This window comes from Oryctolagus cuniculus, chromosome 13 (genome assembly GCF_051225735.1).
Source record: "Oryctolagus cuniculus isolate XC-2025 breed Fujian yellow rabbit chromosome 13, ASM5122573v1, whole genome shotgun sequence".
NCBI classification, from domain to species: Eukaryota; Metazoa; Chordata; class Mammalia; order Lagomorpha; family Leporidae; genus Oryctolagus; species Oryctolagus cuniculus.
The window spans coordinates 3,592,978-3,603,719 of NC_142879.1; positions in this window are offsets into that span (position 1 = coordinate 3,592,978).

Consider the following 10,742-nt stretch of genomic DNA (forward strand, 5'->3'; position numbering starts at 1 on the left):
ATGAATTTCAAGTGTTGTTTGTATAGAACAATCATAAAACTTTATAAAGTTATGAAAAAAGTAAAACTAAACAAACATGTAACATTAATATTTAGGAATTTTAAAATGAGATTGTAATTTTAAAACCAAACAGCTTTTCAGATGGTAGGAGGAGGAATAGATTTAAATAGTTCTGAGAAACTCTTGAAGAACTGCTTAACTTTAAAATTGATTGTTAACTATATCTAGTCACATTCAAGGTTAACTACTAAAGAATAGAGGATGAATCATTCCAGAGGAAAAGAAGTTTAAAATGCGGAGTGAGAAGGCAATAACTCATTGCAGATAAGGAAAGAAAATATGTAGGGAAGGGTGGGAGGATTAGAAAATAATAGTTATATCTAATATTAAAAGTTAATATGAATAGGCTGAATTACCCAGATTGTCAAGTTTCTGTAACTGCTTGTAAAGACTGTTTAAGACACTGAAAATATAAGACATGAGGAAGTTGAAAGTGAAAAGTATGATAAAGATGCATCCCACAAACACCAAGAGTACTTGTGTAGGTTAAATGAATGTTTAGAATAATGTGTTGAACAAGTTTAAAAATCTTTGTAGCTGAAAGAAGAAATCAAATACTTTAGAATTAGGTGATGCAGCAGACTTGCCACTTTAAGGGAAATGGCTTTAAATGCTTAAATTAAGGAAAAAGACTAACTGCATAACATGAAGATTTGAAAAGTTAATTTGAGCAATGGAACACTTAAAGTTTTTTTGCAACACCTAGCCCAGGTATGTTTTACCCCTTTTCAGGTATGTTTTACCCCTACCGGAATAGAATCATAGTATTCTGACATTGTATGCAAACATTTTTAAAGAACAGATAAAGAGGGACTATTTTCCTTTGTATTGTTTGGGGCTGGTACACCTTACTAAAAAGAGAATACATCCACTAGCAGAAATCACTCTAGGTTAGCAGCACTAACATGTAGAAGTCAAAAGCACTTAGTAAATGGAATTCAGCACATAGGGTGATGCATTAAGACTAAATTTATACATTAAATATCAGGAAGACTTCTGTTATTATTCTGTAGAAAAATGAGCAGAAGACAGAAACCAGGTATTTTAAGAGAATGGAGACAGTACTGTGATGGTTTTGTTCTTGAGTAATGGGTTTCTTGATGTTTTATTTACTTAATAATGTATATTGATTTAGTTGTCTGTTAATACCAAACTTAGCTGACAACCCAGCCATTTCATTTTTCTTATAATTCTGAGTTGATAGATACTAGCTTGGTAGTTCTGCACCTCCAAAAATCAGGAAGATGTTTGAAAAAGGTACTCAGCTTTAAACAAGCCATTTCTCAAGGAAAAGTATTACTCCAAGTGAACAAAGGTCCAGATGTCTCTTCAGTTTTGAACTGTTTCTGTAGGGTCTGGAGCTAGTTTTCTAGAGATTTGATTGAATTTGAAACATCAAAGACAACTTATGTGGTTGGTTGGCAGTTGATCATAGCCAATAGCTGAGCTATATATTCTCTCAGTATGTGGCTTAGAGTTCTTTCATCATGGTGGTTGTACTTTCTGTCATAATGGCTGGGATGCAAGAAGTAGCATCCTAAATGTGAGTATACCAGGAATTGGAAGACAAGCTGGGTCCTCTTGGGGCCCTGATTTGGATGTCTCAGAACATTTCCACTACATTGTATTGGACAAAGTAATCCACAGGGTCAGCCTTGACAAAAGGAAACGTAAGAAAAACAAAAGAAAAAAAAAAATCTTTACCTTCTAATGAAAAGGGAAGGGATTGATGGTAGCCATCTTGGATTAGCTGTAATGCACTGACCATAGCAATTCGTGCTCCTCACCACCCCTCAAGAAACCTTAAAGTCTCATCTCAGTTTGGCACCAAGCTCAAGCTCAAGGCCCAGAATCTCATTATCTAAATCTGTTATGGATACATCCGAGATGCCTGTCAATCTGAAGATAAATGAAAATTTTCTTCCCTATATTTACCCAGGGTACAAAGCAGTCAACAGACAGTACTATTTAAAATAAAAAGGTAACATAAGAGGGCCAACATTGTGGTGTAGCGGGTAAAGCCACTGTTTAAGTGCTGACATCCCATCTGGGCTCCAGTTCTAGTCCTGGCTGCTCCACTTCCAATCCAGCTCTCTGCTATGGCCTGGGAAAGCAGTTGAAGATGGCCCAAGTGCTTGGGCCCCTGCACTCACATAGGAGATCCAGAAGAAGCTCCTGGCTCCTGGCTTTGGATGGACGCAACTCCAGCCATTGCAGCCATATTGGGAGTGAACCAGCAGATGAAAGACGTTTCTCTCTCTCTCTCTGCCTCACCTCTCTGTAAATCTGCTTTTCAAATAAATATTTTTTTAAAAAAGGGGAGTACATAAGAGGAGCAGAGTGGTGAATGTTCCATAGCAATTTTGAACTCCCAACTGGGCACATATTCCATGTGATTCTGGCAATAGAGAAATTATGCAGATTGAGGCCTAATTTCTTCCTAAGAGTGGCTCTTATCTGCTGGTTCTTCCCGAAAGATTTTTCTTAAAATTTTTAAGGTATACAAATTTCATGTATTTCAATAGACAGCTTAAGGAACATAGTTATACTTCCCTACCCTTCTTCCCTCCCACCCATGCTCCCATTCTTCCTCCCTCTCCTGTTCTCACTCTTAATTTTTACAAAGATCTATTTTCAATTTATTTTATATTCATAAGATTAACCCTACAGTAAGAGTTTGACAAATAGTGTGAAGAAAAAAAAAATCACTCTGCCTCAACAGTTGAGACAAGGGCTATAAACAATCATTGAATCCCAAACATTAATTTCACTCCTATACGTTACCTTGTAGGTACTCTGTTAGTTACCACAGATCAGGGATAACATATGGTATTTGTCTTTTGGGAGCGGTTTCTTTCACTAAATATAATGCTTTCCAATTGTATCCATTTTGTTGCAACAAAATTCCTTCCTTCCTCCCTCCCTCCTTCCTTCCTTCTCTCTTTCTCTTTTTCTTTCACCACTGAGTAGTCCATTGTGTGTGTGTGTGTGTGTGTGTGTGTGTGTATACACATCATATATCTTAATTTCTTAATCTAGTCATCAGCTGATGTTGATATCTGAGCTGATTCCATATCTTGGCTATTGTTAATTGAGCTGCAGTGAGCAGGGGGTACAGATTACTTTCATATTTCGATTTCATTTCATTTGGGTAAATTCCCAGGAATGGATGGCTGGGTCTTATGGTAGGTCTGCATTCAGATTTCTACGGTATCTCTGTACTGTCTTCCATGATGGCTCCACCAGCTTACATTCCCACCAACAGTGGATTAGGGTTACTTTTTCCCCATGTCCTTGCCAGCATTTGTTGATTTCTGTATGAGACCCATTCTAAATGGGATGAGGTGAAACCTCATTGTGGTTTTGATTGCATTTCTCTGATGGCTGGCTAATGATCCTAAGCATTTTTTCATGTGTTTGTTGACTATTTGAATTTCCTCTCTTGAAAAATGCTGTTCATGTTCTTTACCCATTTCTTAACTGGATTGTTTGTTTTGTTGTTGAGTTTCTTGAGATCTTCACAGATTCTGGATATTAATATTTTATCAGCTGTTTTGTTTGCAAATATTTTCTCCCATTCTGTTAGTTGTGTCTTCACTTTGTGGAGTGTTTCTTTTGCAGGGCAGAAGCTTTTCAATTTGATGTAATACCATTTGTCAATTTTGGCTTCAATTACCTTGCTTCTGGTGTCTTTCATGAAGTTTTTGCCTATGCTAATATCTTGAAGTTTCCCCAATGTTCTGTAGTAATTTGATGGTATTGAGTCATAGATTTAGGTCCTTGATCTCTTTTGAGTGGATTTTTGTGTAAGGTGTAAGGTAGGAGTCTTGTTTCATATTTCTACACACTGAGCTCCAGTTTTCCCAGCACCATTTGTTGAAGAGAATGTCGTTGCTCCAGGAATTGATTTTAGCTCCTTTATCAAAGTTCAATTGGTTGTAGATGTGTAGATTGGAGTTTCTATTCTGTTCCATTGATCTAATGTCTATTTTTTTTTTTTTGCCAATACTAGGCTGTTTTGATTATAACTGCCCTGTAGTATGTCTTGAAATCTCATATTGTGATACCTCCAGCTTTTTATTTGTTGTATAAGATTGCTTTAGCTATTCAAATTTTCCTGTGTTTCCAGATAAATTTTAGTATTGTTTTTTCTGGTTCTGAATAGAATATCATTGGTATTTTGTTTGGGATAACAAAGATTCTGAACATTTACTTTTATGGCTGGTGCCACGGCTCACTAGGCTAATCCTCCACCTGCGGCGCTGGCACCCCGGTTTCTAGTCCTGGTCGGGGTGCTGGATTCTGTCCCAGTTGCTCCTCTTCCAGTCCAGCTCTCTGCTGTGGGCCGGGAGTGCAGTGGAGGATGGCCCAAGTCCTTGGGCCCTGCACCCGCATGGGAGACCAGGATGAAGCACCTGGCTCCTGGCTTCGGATCGGCGCAGCACGCTGGCTGCAACACGCTGGTCGTAGCGGCCACTTGGGGGGTGAACCAACAGCAAAGGAAGACCTTTCTCTCTGTCTCTCTCTCTCTCTCTCACTGTCTAACTCTGCCTGTCAAAAAAAAAATTACTTTCAGTATTAGGGACGTTTTGATATTCTTCCAATTCGTGAACATGGAAGATAAGTCAACTTTTTTGTGTCTTCTATTTCTTTCTCCACTGTTTTGTAATTTTCGTTGTAGAGATCTTTGACATCCTATATTAAATTTATTCCAAGATATTTAATTTTTATAGCTATTTTGAATGGGATTGATCTTAGAAGTTATTTCTCATCTCTACCATGGCATTGGCTATGTTTACTGAGGCTGTTAATTTTTGTGTGTAATTTTATATCCTGCCACTTTACCAATTCTTTTATGAGTTCCAGTAGTCTCATAGTGGAGTCTTATGGTTACCCTATATATATAGAACATGCCATCTGCAAATAGAGGTATTTTGACTTCTTCATTTCCAATTTGTATACCTTTGATTTCTTTTCCATGCCTCAAATGGCTCTCACTAGAACTTCCCAGGACTATATTAAATACCAGTGGTGAGTATGGGTATCCTTCTCTGGTTCTGGATCTTAGTGGGAATGCTTCTAACTTTTCCCCATTCATACTAATGGAAAGCAAAAAATGAAGAACAGTCATCCAATATCAGACAAAATAGACTTTAACTCAAAAATTGTTTAAAGAGACAAGGGCACTATGTAATGATTAAGGAATCAATTCAACAGGAAGATGTGACTATAGTAAATGTATAGGCACCCAATGCCAGGGCATATGGCTATTTAAAACAGATGTTAATGGATCTAAAGGGAGACAAATGCCAATACATTAGTAATGGGGGACCTCACTTTTAACAATGGACAAATGATCTGGACAGAAAATCAACAAAGAAATAAAAGAGCTAATCTACACTATGGACTTAAAGGACTTAACATATCTACAAAACTTTTCACCCTTCAGTTGCAGAATACACATTCTTTGCATCAGTGCATGGGACTTTGTCTAGGATAGACCATATGCTAGGCCATAAAGCAAGTCTCAGCAAATTCAAAATAATTGAATTCACACCATGCATCTTTTCTGACCACTGTGGAATGTAGCTGGAATGTCAACTCAATCTCTAGATCATATGCACACACATTGGACACTGAACAACATGCACCTGAGTGAGCAGTGGATCATAGAAGAAATCAAAAGAGAAATCAAAAAATTTCTTGAAACAAATGAAGTTAACATATCAAAAGTTATTGAAATACAGCAAAAGCAGTGTTAAGAGGGAAGTTTATAGAGTTTGTTGCTTACATCAAGAAATTGGAAAAGCACTGAATGAATGCATCTCAAGGACCTAGAAAAGCAACAACAAGCCAAACCCAAAATTAGTAGGAGAAAAGAAATAATTAAAATTAGAGAAGTCATAAAATTGAAACAAAAATCAGTAAGATGAAGAATTTCATTTTTGAAAAATAAAATTGATTGACCATTGGCCCAACTAACCAAAACTAACTAATTAAATAAATAAATAGAAGAAATAGATTCCTGGACACATTCAGTCTACTAAAATTGAGTCATGAAGACATAGAAAACCTAAATAGACTAATAATGAAGACCGACTTTGAATTAGTAATAAAGACTCAACAAAGAAAAATCCAGGACCGAATGGCTTCACTGCTGAATTCTATCCAACATTCAAAGAAGAACTAATTCCAATTCTTCTCAAACAATTCAAAACAATTGAAAGGGAGGGAGTCCTTCCACATTCTGTGAAACCAAAGATAGAATAGAGAGAACTGTAGACCAGTATCCCTGATGGACATAGGTGCAAAAATCCTCAACAAAATACTAGCTAATCAGATCCAACAGCATATCAGAAAGATCATTCACCTAGACCAAGTTGGATTTATCCCTGGCATGCAGGAATGATTTAACATTTGCAAATCAATTAATGTGATACATCCCATTAACAAACTGAAGAACAAAACTATATGATTATCTCAATAGATGCATAAAAAGCATTTTATAAAACACAACATCCTTTCATGATGAAAACCTTAAGCAAATTGGGTATAGAAGGATTTTGACTTTTTGTCAAATTTTTTTCCTTGAAAAATTAGTTTTTGTCAAACTGCTTTCTCTTTTTTTTTAAGATTGATTTATTTGAAAGTCATACAGAAGGAGAGGCAGAGAGAGACAGACAGAGAGGGGTGTCTTCCATCCGTTGGTTCACTCCCCAGTTGGCCACAAGGGCCAGAGCTGCACTGATCTGAAACCAGGAAAGGAGTTTCTTCCGGGTCTCCCACAAGGGTTCAAGGGCCCAAGGCCTTGGGCCATTTTCCACTGCTTTCCCTGGCCATAGCAGAGAGCTGGATCGGAAGAGGAGCAGCAGGGTTTTGAACCAGTGCCCATATGGGATGCCGGCACTGCTGGCAGCAGCTTTACCCACTACAACCCAGCACCGGCCCCCAAACTGCTTTGTATTTTATGAAGGTCAGGGGTCAGAGTGTCTTCATTTTTAAACTGAGTCTATCCCTTTAGTTAAGATGACGTAATTCCTTTTAAGACATCTCTTGTTTCCTTTGAATTGAATTGTAATACATTCCAGTGTAGCCAAACCTATGGATCTTCAAAAGTCTGCTTTGATCTAGGAGTCAGTAGTTGAGGAACAATACTCCTAAGAAACGTATCTATTCATTGTCTAGCTGAGTGATTTGCAAACTGTGTCTATAAGATTCTTAAAAGTCTTTACCTATGAGATCCGTAAGCTACTAACTTACATATTTCTGAGGTCTTAAGAGAGTATTACAGTTGCATCCTTATATTCTATGATTAGGAACTCCCTGGGTTTAGTCTTTGCCCTCAGGTTTGTCTTTTTTCAGGGAAAAGATGTTCTGGACATTTATAGCTCTTATAAATTTTGCTCCAACATGAAACGATTTCTTTAGTTCATTTTTCTCTTCTCTTGTTTGATCATAGAAAGTCAATTGACATTTTCAGGATTAACTGGATAAGCAAACTTATTAGTTTATCTCTTAAGCAATTTCCACAAACTAATTGGCTTTGCCTTTTACATTCTAGCAGATCTGAAGTGTTGCCTTTCATAACAAGGGTTGCCTTTTAATTTCCTCCCCATTCTTCTGGCTACCACTGTTTCCAGAAAGCCCTAAAGCTTCCCATATCCTACTCACTTCCAAAGTTAAGGCTACATATTCTGAGTTTGTGCCTGGAGAATCCTACTTCTTGGTACCATTTTCTATTTTGGCTAATTGTACTCTAGAACAACCTCAAAATGTAGTGGCTTTCCATAATCATTAAATTGCATGATTCTGTGGATAGATGGAAATCTGCTGACTTAGCTGGGAGATACTTCTGTGCCACATGTTGACTGAGACTTCTGCTTGTCCACAAGTTTAACAGTTTATCTGATTCCCCCTCACATGACTGTACAACATGTGCATGCATTTCTCACAATATGAACATCATGGTTGAATTCCATTAAAAGGAACTTCATTAAGTTTGTCTAAAGTAATACACAATAAATTTGTACAAATTGTCCTTCATTTTATCTTTATGCTGATACACTGGGAAAATCAAGTATGCTAATAAATATGCACTGAGTTCTTACAAAGTTTATAATCTTTACACAAAAGTAAACTAATGTTAATCGGTTTTCACTTAGTAATTATGAAGGACAAAGGATAAAAGGTGAGTAAAAGTGATAATTTGTTTCTGCTTTTGCCATTTTAGAAGTGTCTTCATGTTCATTATCCCATTGCATTTATATAATACATTGTAAGCAGAGCAAAGTTTTATTAAGTAGATTCAAATTTGATGGATAGGATTGAAATACTCATTAAGTATTATCCAGAAGCACATATAGTTAAGAACGGTAGATATATGAACCAGTAATTATTTTTGTCTCAATAATCAGAATATATTACTCCTTATTTTTTCATGTTTGAAAAACATCTTAAAAATATACTTAGAGCCATCAAATAAAGCTATTTTTTTTACTATACCATGGAACTTCTGAAATTCTGATTTCAAAAGAGCCCTGTAGAAAACTTCTTAGTTAAAAAATGTGACATTTTAGGAAAAAAATCTCCTTCACTTGGTTTGTTCAGTGTGTTGAGGAGATATTTCGTTTACATAATTGTGAAGGAGATCTTAATGATAGGGATGAAGGTAGTTTAATCAGGTCTTATGTTCTATTTTAGTCAAATCCAATTTCGTTTAGATACACCAGATGCCTAACCCTGTGATTAAAATTCTGAATGTCAATAAGCTGAGATGATAGATTGCAGTATTTCTCTGAACAAAAATAGTTAAACGTTTTAGTAAAATTTTTCTGTGCTTTCAAGGTAGCATTACTGAAAATATTTCAAGTTTTTAATTATTAATTATGGATATTTGAGTTATATCCCTAGGTCTGCCAAATAAGATATAATAAACCCTTGGGAAGTCAGTTAATTCTCTTGATCTTTAGCTTGGAATGAATTCTAACAATGTTAAATCTTATTAAATGTTGCTTTATAATTTACAAAGTAATTTCACTTTTATCAGACCTTTAACAATTGAGAAGCTGAAGTTCAGGAAAGGGACTTGCTATACCTACTGGCTGTTGGCATATACATATTAAAGCGAATGATAAGGATGAAACAATCATGTAGAAGTAAGAGAGGATGACTGTACAGAACTAAGAACATATGAGTGTAAGATTCCTCAGAGATGGGAAATTGGACTCTAAAGCAAGGGAGCTATTGGCCAAGAGTTGACATAAGGTGAGAAGAAAGTGCTACACACAAATAGCATGAGCCTTAAATATACAAAAGATCTTTATAGAGTCCGTGGGAATAATGATCCATGGCAAGGGAGAGTGTTCAGAGTGAAATAATACACAGTCACCATTTGAAAGCTATTAAAGGGAAAAAAATGTACTTTCTTTGAAGAGCCGGGTTTTAGTTATGGTAGAACTATGGAAGGAATCCTCAGAGAAAACGGTAAAAATTACGGGAAATGTGCTGATTTCAGAGAGCTTGGCATTGCAGATTGTGATGGGGATTAGGGCTCAGCAGAGTTTTATGGCAAAGGGCTAACTGGGAATGGGCAAGGAGCAGGTTGTGGGAAGGGGCAGAGAAGGGGTGGCAGGAAAGCTTGCATGTTGGATGCTGTGATAAAGAAGTGCAAGGTTAAGAATCAGGGCTGCTTTAGTCTCATTGTAGTTGAGATGGTTGGTTTCTGCGCATGATGGACAGACGATTTGGCTCATGTAGTCTGAGAGAGTAGTTACTGCATTTGTGAAAGCTTTGGGTAGCTGCTCTTGGAGGGGGCCTAGGCAGTGCTGCCAGCAGCAAAAGACATCACTACTAGAGGAGGAACACAAACTGTAGCTGTGGCCTTGTATTCCTGCAATAAATCCAACTTGGTCAGGTTTCATCTTTTACATAAAGTGTTGCATTTTATTTGCTAATATTTTATTTAGAATCTTGGCATCTGTATCAGAAGTGACATTAGTCTGTCATTTCCCAGTTTTGGTATCAAGATTATACTAGTTCAAAGATTTACTTACTTGTTTGAAAGAGAGAGAAGAGAAGAGAAGAGAGGAGAGGGGAGGGGAGGGGAGGAGAAGAGAGGAGAGGACAGGACAGGAAGAGAGGGGAGGGGAGGGGAGGGGAGGAGAAGAGAGAGATCTTACCTGCTGGTTCACTCCCCAAATGACCACAATAGCCAAGGCTGGCCCAGGCCCAAGCTAGGAACCAGGAGGTTCTTCTAGGTCTCCCACATGGGTGCAAGCACTGAAGCAATGGGGCCATCTGCTTTTCCAGGCCATTAGCAGGGAGTTGAATCGGAAGTGGAGCAGCTGGGACTTGAACTGGTGCCCATGTAGGATGCCAGTGCTGCAGATGTCAGCCTAATCCTCTGCCCTACAGCACTGGCCCCACAGTTATGCAAGTTTAGTAATGAGCTGTGATTATTGTTTTTGTTCTCTGAACAACACTTTACAAAATGATTTATTTCTTATCAGCTTGATAGAATTAACTTTTGAATACATCTAGATGTATTTTTTGGGAAGTAGTATTTTAAAATGTTCTGTTCTGGTTTCTTTTCTAGTCTCAGAATTTCTTTTTTTCTTAAATTAGTATGGTTGTATTTTTCTAGAAAATATCCCACATTGTCTATTTTCAAGTTTGTTGGTGTT